The sequence below is a fragment of the Archocentrus centrarchus genome, chromosome 3 (assembly GCF_007364275.1).
Source record: "Archocentrus centrarchus isolate MPI-CPG fArcCen1 chromosome 3, fArcCen1, whole genome shotgun sequence".
Classification (NCBI taxonomy): Eukaryota; Metazoa; Chordata; class Actinopteri; order Cichliformes; family Cichlidae; genus Archocentrus; species Archocentrus centrarchus.
Window position 1 is genome coordinate 17,019,032 of NC_044348.1, and position 10,238 is coordinate 17,029,269.

The window sequence follows — 10,238 nt, forward strand, 5'->3', positions numbered from 1 at the left end:
TGTAAAGGTAGTTTGTGTATAATACACATGGAAATATACCCTTTTTCATAATTAAGCTTTTGATGAAAAAGAAAACTAAAACATATCCACATACAAGCTGACTGAGCCAGAACCTATATAACCCCACACATAATGATGGTGAGAACAGTGAGAGATTAAGAAAGTCATACTTAAAGAAATCAAAACACTAAGACAGTAGATAGCTGCAGGTAGCAGAGTGATTTGAAATCTAAGGTAGAATGTCCTTTGGTTTACTACAAGAGAACTGATCAAGCACAACACATTATTTTTTGAGACACACACACACACACACACACACACACACACACACACACACACACACACACACACACACACACACTGTTCAGACCTATAATATACAACCCCCCTCTAGCACCCCAACACCATTTCCCCCCTTTTCTTCCCCACCCTCCGCTGGCCTGGCTACACTAGACATCGCTCCCTAATCAGCAGCCTCGTCTCGCTCAGACTGGTTGCCATAGTAATATGCCAGCTGGTCGACATGGCAACCACTCTGAGGTCCACTATTAAATGAAGAAGAGTGGAGGGAGGGATACGGAGAATGGAGTTGGGATGAGAGAGAGAGAGAGAGAGAGAGAGAGGAAGAACAGGAGAGACAGCAAGAGACAGGGAGAGATTGTCCAAGATGGGAGTAGGGGTACCAGAGGTGGGATAGTGGGGGGCATAGAAAAATGAAAATGGGGGAAAAAAATGTAGAAAAATGAGTACAAGGAGGGGGAGAAGGAAAAGGAGGGGCAGCAGGAAGAGATAGTAGTGCTATTTGAGCTACCTATGCACTGCATGGCATTAAAAGCTTCTGATATGTGTCGCAACAATGCCATTAACCTAATGCATGACGTAATTTACTTAATGCCTTACACTTATAAATTTATACACATGAAAAATGCATGTGCAGGCTGTCTCAGCTGAAATAAAGGATCGTAAACTAATATCACATTTCAAGAGCTACTTAGCATATTATTGTCAATCTACTTCAGATACATCACAAAAAAAGACATAAAGCAATATTTACAATGTATAACCGTTTTATGGATCGCAGGTCCAATAATGACTGGTGAAGGCATGTGAAAAGTTTATATTAGAAGACAAAGGGGTTCACATTCATTTTAATTTCCTATGGAACAAAACCAGGAAGCAGTTGCACTTTTTTTTTTTTATCATTTGCTTGATCAATAGTAAAGCATTTCCTTTGAAAATAATATTATTTTTTTGTATACCGTGCTTGAATGCTTTACCTCACACCAGCTTTATAAACATTTGGTGTCTTACATGTAAAACGTGTCTGTAATTTCAATCCGCACAGTTTCCAGAGCCATTCTGTCATTGTGCCATCAGTGGTGCACTCTTTCTAAACTGAAGTGAAAAGTCACAAGGGCACACATATCTCAGTGTGTCTCTAGTGCAATCTCTGACAATCACTCTTTCCTCACCCCTCCTCCTGTCTCTATAATGCTTTCTTTCTCTTCTCATTTTTTATTTGCACCTCACCTATATCTTGGTGTCTCTTGCTACCATTGCACATTTTTTTCCCTTTCATCAGTTTTTTTTTTTTTATCCTTCCTTTTCCCCTCTGAATGGATATCTCTGTCTTGCCTTCTCTGAAAGTCTGATTCTTTAATGAATGAAATGCCATTCTATCAAGATGCCACCACAGCAGTGACACAAAATAGCATTTGTTGCCGTCTGTGTGAAATTCCTTTATGAATTGGAGCCCTCTCTTTTCCCCTTGAGCATCTTATGAAAGATAGCTAATTGCATGTCCACATTGTACCGTCAGTCCCTGCTTCCCCAGTGCACCATTCAGAGGCAATTAAAGTGAGCTTAAACAGAGTAAGAAAGTGCGTCATCGTCTTAATGCAATTAAGGAAGTGTGCACACAAACATACAGTAACAGGCTGAAACACAAAAACAGGAACACATAGAAAAGGGAAAAAAGGCAAGTGGAAAACAAGAAATTATCAGGCAGTGCAAGCTCTTGGCTTACTTGTTTTATCTATGCCACTCCATTTCATACTCTAGTTTTTGGTGCTAAACTATTTTATGTTGTGATTTAAAAATGTAAACATAAAAGCCTGAAATGCTTTCTCTCAGGAAAGAGTGTAATCTTGCATTTTACTTTAAATACAGCAAAATTACATACACAAAGATATATGTACATTCTCTGTGTGTAAAGCATACTTAAGAAAGCAAAGTTCCCAATCTTTAGTTATTAGGTTTAGATTGGAAAAATGAACATACAAACCACTTTTTATGTGTTTACCTGTGAAGAGAGCACAGCAGGAAGAATAAAACTATTACAGGCATGCGGCATAGTTAGAAGAAGAAACACCTTTCCCAAATAAGCCTAAAATTTTCTTTTCATGTGGGGAGAAATAGTTTGATGTAATAAACAACACACACCTTGAAGTATAAATGAAAACAGACACATGCTGCCTCTGACTCACAAGCTAAAATGATAGGCCTTTGGACACACTGGGATATTTTTGCTATAACAGTCACGCTCCAACACTTAACCCCAAGCCTCTGGCATACAGTATGTAATTGCAAGCACTGTATGATCATCTAAAATCAAGAATGACTTCATTACATCACTGCAAACTTAAACCAGTTTGAGAAGTGAATAGCCTGTATTTGTAGAGGACTTTTGCATGTGCAACCACCTTGTCATTTGTGGGTAAATTACACCTCTTGTTATTTTTGGTGGTAGCAACTTTTAATTTGAGTTAAGGCAGCAAAGATCATTTTACAGTCCCTACTGAGATGCGCTAGGGAATATATTGGGATATCTTTCCACTACTTTCTAGTTCTTTAGCATTGTGTGGTAAGGCTAATATTTCCAATACCCTTATTAATATTTTGTGGGATGGCAAACCAAAGCCAATCCAAGCCAGAACAGATGAAAAGCTGCCCAGTCAGAGGAGGTTAAACAATCTAATACAGGAACTATTTTTAAAATATTAATACCAAACACTGAAAATGACAAAAATAGCATTAGGATCCATGTACTTAACACACAAACACAATTACCTTGCTTGTATAGTTTACAGGTGAACATACACCGATCAGGCATAACATTATGACCACTGACAGGTGAAGTAAATAACACTGATTATCTCTTAATCATGTCACCTGTTAGTAGGGGGCCTATATTAGAGAGCAAGTGAACAATTTGTCCTCAAAGCTGATGTGTTAGAAGCAGGAAAAATGGGCAAGCATAAGGATTTGAGCGAGTTTGACAAGGGCCAAATTGTGATGGCTAGACGACTGGGTCAGAGCATCTCAAAAATGCAGCTCTTGTGGGGTGCACCCAGTGTTCCCAGTCTGCAGTATTCTGTATCTATCAAAACTGTTCCAAGGAAGGAACAGTGGTGAACCACCAACAGGGTCATGGGTGGCCAAGGCTAATTGATGCACGTGGGGAGTAAAGGTTAGCCCGTGTGGTCTGATCCAACAGATGAGCTACTGTAACTTAAATTGTCAAAAAAGTTCATGCTGGTTCTGACAGAAAGGTGTCAGAATAAAAGTGCATTGCAGTTTGTTGCATGCAGGGCTGCAGACAAGTCAGGGTGCCCATGCTGACTCCTGCCACCCACCAAAAGTGCCAACAAGGAACTGTGCCATCAGAACTAGACTATGGAGCAATGGAAGAAGGCCTGGTCTGATGAATGACATTTTCTTTTGCATCACATGGATGACCAGGTGCATGTGCATCGCTTACCTGGGGAACACCTGGCACCAGGATGGGAAGCAGGCAAGCCGGCGGAGGCAGCGTGATGCTTTGGACAATCTCCTGCTGGAAAACCTTGAGTCCTGCCAACTATGCGGATATGACTTTGACACATACCACCTACCTAAGCATTGTTGCAGACCACGTGCACCTTTTCATGGAAACTGTATTCCCTGTCGCCTCTTTCAGCAGGATAATGTGCTCTGCCACAAAGCAAAAATGGGTCAGGAATGGTTTAAGGAGCATAATAACAAGTTTGAGGTGTTGACTTGCCCTCCAAATTGCTCAGATCTCAATCGAATCGAACATCTGTGGGGTATGCTGGACAAACAAGTCAGATCCACGGAGGCCCCACCTCACAACTTACAGGACTTAAAGGATCTGTTGCTAACATCTTGGTGCCAGATACCACAGCACACCTTCAGGGGTCTAGTGAAGTCCATACCTTGACAGGTCAGGGCTGTTTTGGCAGCAAGAGGGGGACCAACACAATATTAGGTAGGTGTTCATGTTATGCCTGCTCATGATAGCTTTTGCCACTGCTGGCTAATTTTAGCATTTCTATCAGTTCTGACAATCTTCCCTTTGCTACATAGCCAAGATGGGGACTAATGAGGGCGAGATGTGTACAGTATTCCACACTACACCTGTAGCTGTAACTGTCAGTGTAAATCATAGACAGTATAAAAGATGGCCATGGCAACTGTGATGTCACCCATTGGCTTTAGACTACAGATCCAACATTAGCATTTTGGCTGTTGCCATGTTGTTGCTGTTATCAGCAAACACTAGCAAGCTTGGTTAGCAAGATGCACCATAAACTGCAGCACACAGACACAGATATTGGCTAATTAGTGGTAATTAACAGACAGACTAAATTAAAAAAAGATTGGATGATGTGAGCCGCACAATAACCCATAATATTAGTCAGATAATACGATTCCAAAAGGCACTGACAGCACAAACATAGTAGAGTGGTCCAGTTCAGTGACTCCAATAAGCAAAGGTGAGGCCTAGCAGGTACATGAGCTCCAGATGCCTAAGTCAAGAAAACTGACCTTTCCCCATTTCCAGTAATCAGGTAGATGAGCTACCAAATAAATTTAAAATGACCCCTTGTAGAGCTGTTACACAGGGGGAGGCTATCCATGGAGGCCAAAAAAACCCCAAACAAAACAAATGTTGTACCTTGTTGTAAAATGTAAACATGCTTTTTAATCTCCTAAAATTCAACATTTTAAGTCGAGGACTGACTACACCCACCAGGCATGTTTCATCATGGAAAGCAAGGCAAGCAGTGCTTGGCTAATGAAATATAAAAATAGGCATTAATCAAAACACAGCAAAACAAAGCAATCTCTCACTTTTCATCTCAACCAGCATTCTGTCATAAAAGTCTGTGCCTATTTACGTCCATCCATAACATTACTGCCATCTTGTGGTTTCAGTTGGTTATTGTCTCTGGAAGCAGAATTAACACCACTTGATTATAGAGCCACTAAATCTGTATGGGGTAGGTGTTCTCATGGTCGTGTCCGTGTCCCGTCAACAATGAATGGAGTTTGTCAAGCTGAGAGGCCAGCAGATCTTTCAGATTGTTTGCGAATGAGCATTATGGATAAACCGCTAGGTTTTGACGGGAGACTGATGGGAGGCTAGCGTGTTGGACAAGGTGCCAATGGCTCTGCTTTCACTGCTCCAAGATCAGTTACCATCTGCGCATAGAAACAGTTAGCATTAGTAAGTAAATGAGCACTCTCATTTATGATTCTAACAGATGAGCTTTCTCTTGCTAACCGCTTTGGCCAAGGTGTGATATACGAATTTTTTAATAAGTTGTTCATCACATTAGCAATAAAACTTTAATGATGGAGAGGGGACGTCAGCTCCTGACACATCTGGTTGAACAGGTAAAAGGTACCACCAACATTTTCAAATCACTTGGTTGACCAAATATACTAAGTTTAATAAATTGTTCTGCTAAAATATCACCTTAATTTTTATAATCTCTCTGTAGATATTAAGTTAACCATGTCAAAAACTGCTCAAGCCTTTTATTTAACTTTTTTAATCAATATATTTATTATACATTTTTAAATCAATCTGTATGCCTGTGTTTCTGAGATAATTAAAAGCTATTTATTTAGAGATCAGTGGTCCTCACAGGACAGACCCTACAAAAGATATGATTTCATATCATTTATGTATTACTGTAGAGCAAATAGAGTATAAAGTGTTTAAAATTAGATGAAACATCTTCAGCAGTAATATTGATCCATATAACACAGATGGAAAATATTTTTCTGCAGAACAATTACTTTAACTTTTGACACTTTATGTACAATTTGCAAATAATACAGTTTAATATGTAGTGAGCTGTTTTATGTTTTATTGATACTTTTGGGGGAAAAAAAAGTTCTAAAAAGAACTCCTCCACCACTTGTCATTGTCAGCTATTAATGAATCGATGATAACTATAGAAGTAATACAATTTTTCTGCAAGGAAGGTGTGGAGAAAGGCGAAGACGTCCAGAAAGAGTGCGGCAAGAGGTTGTCAGACCGGTTTGTTTTAATTTGGTCCAAACTGGCTTGTCTCTGCTTGCCTTTTTGTAGAAGTCACAGCTCTACCATCAACCCCAAGAAGCCCCCCCCCAAAAAATCAAATAAATGCAGCCCTTCGATCATTAAAACAAAACAAAAATAAACAAAACAAAATTAAAATAAGATAGGAAAAAGTGTTGCCTTTGAAAATATTCCAGGCAGTGACTATGCCCCACATAGTACAGATAAACGAAAAGACTACAAAACAAGGTAGCCTTAAACGTTAAAGTTCACAGATATTTAGTGGTCTTTTGATCATTTCTATCTTTGCTATCTTTGCACAACACTATTTCATTTAGCTTTGTAACATAACAAATGTTTCCAGATGGCACATTCACTTATAATCAACTATTAATATACAAGGTGAATGCACCATTTATACTCATTCGCCTTTAAGAGATCCATATTTTTGCAACTTTTTTTTAATTCTCAGAAATACCTTGAAGAAAAAAACATCAGAAGGACACAAGAACACAAATGAACAGCACTGCCCCTTTTTAACTGAGAAGATATGTGCATTCAGTTCAGTGTATTGTGGAAGCAACTACGCCAGTTCTTTTGGACCAGAGATATTCATTTGTATTGTCAGAGAGCAAGTCTGGGCTGTGGACTCTATGTCCCAAAGGGGAGTGGCACTCTGTAGCAGAGATATCATGCTGTGTTTTTTGTTTGTGCAGTGCATGAGACCCAAAGGCAGAACTGTGAACCTGAGGGCGCTTATGGCTGCCTTAAATTAGTATCCAGCCGCCTGCCTGAGCATACATTTCTCCTAATGCAGTATATTAGGAGTATGGTATATTGAATCCTGGAGTTTTTACCACTCCCAAATGTAGTGTTTCTTTACCTCCCAAATGCCCACGACCTCTAACTTCTTGTTTGTACTGTTGGTCTAGAATTAGCTAATATTTTCACTAAAATATTGTATCATATAGCCACATGCATATAAATTACCCAACAGGAGAGTAACTTACATGCATTTATGGTTGACAGTCTCCAGCTGTGACCATGCAAAAGGAGAAAAAAAAAAACAGATTTCTATTTAGATTTGATATCAAATTTGTGCGTTTTTGTGACGTTAGATAAACTGCATAAACTCTAAATTTGAAGCATGTTTGTAGACATTAATAAATGCTTTGAGACCTTTCTACATGTCATTGTAATATAGAAAAATAACCTAATTTAAAATGCTGTATTTTACACTAAAACATTAATGTTTATTCCAGGTGATCCAGAGCCGCTTTAGTAACTTTTTATATTTTTTACATTTTATATTTTAAAAAAGACCTGAAACAAAAGTGTAGGTTTCTTATTCTGTTCAATATGATTTAAAGACATATACAGTATATCTAATAACATAGCTAGAATAACATCCAAGCCCATGTGAAAATGTGTGTGAAGCTCTATTTTAAAAATATAGTGGATGGAGAAGCTGATTTCCAAAAATATTCCACACTCCCAATGACAAATGGACAGTAGCAGAGCAGATATACATGCAGACTATTCATAGCTGCCTCACAATGAACCACTTGACTGCAGTGGGGGCTTTGGCACCTCTGTTATTCAGCTAGCACAGTCACCATCACAACCTATTCTGACACCAAATGTAAAGTCCAACTGCCCTCCAAATCCCTCCCAATTATAAAAGGTCCTTGAGTTGCTGTTTTGCCCCCTCTCCAGCTCCTGTCTGATTACTGAGTGTGGGGTGAGCTGCACAGGCAATCAGCCGCAAAGCACAGAGGACCAAAAGGACTGGGGAAAAAAAAAAATCAAATCCAAAACACTGCAAAAAATAAACTAAAGGGAGACTACTGGACCGCAATTACAGGCCATCCAGTCAGGCCTCTGCTCCAGCACTCAAGAGCTGCCGTGATTTCCGACAGAAAAGGTTATTAGTTTTTATTGGAGGAAATAGATGCTGGGTGGCTTTAAATGGCACAGTAATGCGGTGGGGTGGGGGCACGGGGCGGGGTCTGGAGGGAGGCCTCCTGACCCAGGTCTCCCAAGAGTCCCATTGCGCTGCCAGAGAGACACGCAGAAGCCATCACACACCCGCTCCCCTACCCTCAACCTTTATGCCCTACAGCTCCTGCTTGAACTGCAAGGCAGCGGCCTGGTCTTCGGCCATGACCTCAACCTGCACAACTCCTTTGTCTTTTCTCTCTTTAAACACAAGCATCATTACTGATCTGTCTAAAGCATCACGTCTTAATCTGTTCAAACCTCACAGGTAAGAATGTTTAAAAATCAGTTTTTAATATTTTAATCACACAGGAGTATTAACCACAAAACAGACCAATAAAACCCAAATTAATTATTTTGAAATAAATGAAAAGAAATGAAATCCTTTCAGGCCATAATTGTCTCAATAACAGTGGCAGATGTGAAAGCATTATCACTACACATGGCGGCTGTGTGTTTGCTTGGCTAGCTGTAATGATTGACTGCAGATTTTTTGTCAGGAGCACGTGAGTCTGCGACTCCAGAAGGCGAACTATGCAACAGTATTTGCCTTTGTGCTGGGCTGACAGTGTGTGTACTCTGCTGTGTGTGACATTATTTTAGAATGTGTAAGCTATGATGTGCCTGAACCAGATGAAGTGTACTCCACAGGCGCTGGTGTTTCAGTATCCAGTATATAAATCATGCTTTTATCAGGGAAAAAAAAAATGCTGAAATATTTTAATGCTTTTACTATTACTCCATGCATATGATCCAAAAGCTCAGTCATTTAGGTTTGTGAAATACAGTGACTTTGATTGTAAGTGTATGTGTCAAAATATGCCACTGTATGTCAAAGTAGATAATATGTTAATGCAATCTTTTGTGTGAGCATGTGCGTGCATGTGTGTTTGTCTTCATTGTGCTTGCTACCCATACCCTAATCTGTATTCAGGGCAGGTAAGCTCCAGCATGGACCCACAGCTCAGTAACTAATGGAGGGGCTGATGGGAGCCTGATGACGACCACAGGGCCATTTGTGAACACATGCACACATACACATACACACACATGCACACACACACACACACACACACACACACACACACACACACGGTGCGCATATACAAACACAAACACAATTTCCAGCAGCAGCTGTAGCCATCATGTAGCTAGTAGCCTAGCAAGTTAATTACACTGACCGTTTAAAATTGGTGTTTTTTTTTATTTGGTGAGCAGCGGATACAGTTTGATACTTTTTTTTTATCATCTTTCTGAGCAAGTGAGTAACATATTATAGCTAAAGGCATCATTTTTTCCTTGCGTTGATTTTGCTGCTTCTGTTGTTCCTGCCACTTTTAAGATTTCTGTCTTTAATTGCTTCCACTACAAACTTTTCTAGCGAACCACTGCCCCTCTAAGTTGATTGCCAGGAAGTGCAGGGAATTAGAAAATTAATGTCACACTGGGGTCAGTGCATCAGAGTGGCATGCACATGAACTCAAAATGTGTCTGCTCTTTTCATATTGTTGGAAAACCTGCGACTAAATTTTACATAGGCACTTGTAATGACTATACATCTCACTAGCACTGAAAGTGCACGATTCTGTTTGATGAAGATTAAAACAGAAACCAAAAGCTTACCCAGAACAACTAAAAAGTAGTTTTGTGTTGACCCAAAAATTGTCAAAACACTCACTAAGACATCACAGCTCTCTTTCATGTACCTGCATCCTCATTCCATCTGCTTTCTCCTACACCCTCTGCTTCCCTCATACCACATATATATATATATATATATACTGATCTCTTCTGGTTGACTCTAAGTTTTTCTTCTCTTTTCCTCTTCTCTCCTCCTCCTCCTCCTCCTCTGCTGAGCTTGGGCCAAAGAGCTGACAGGCAGTGACCTAGGAGCCTCCGAGGTTCCAAG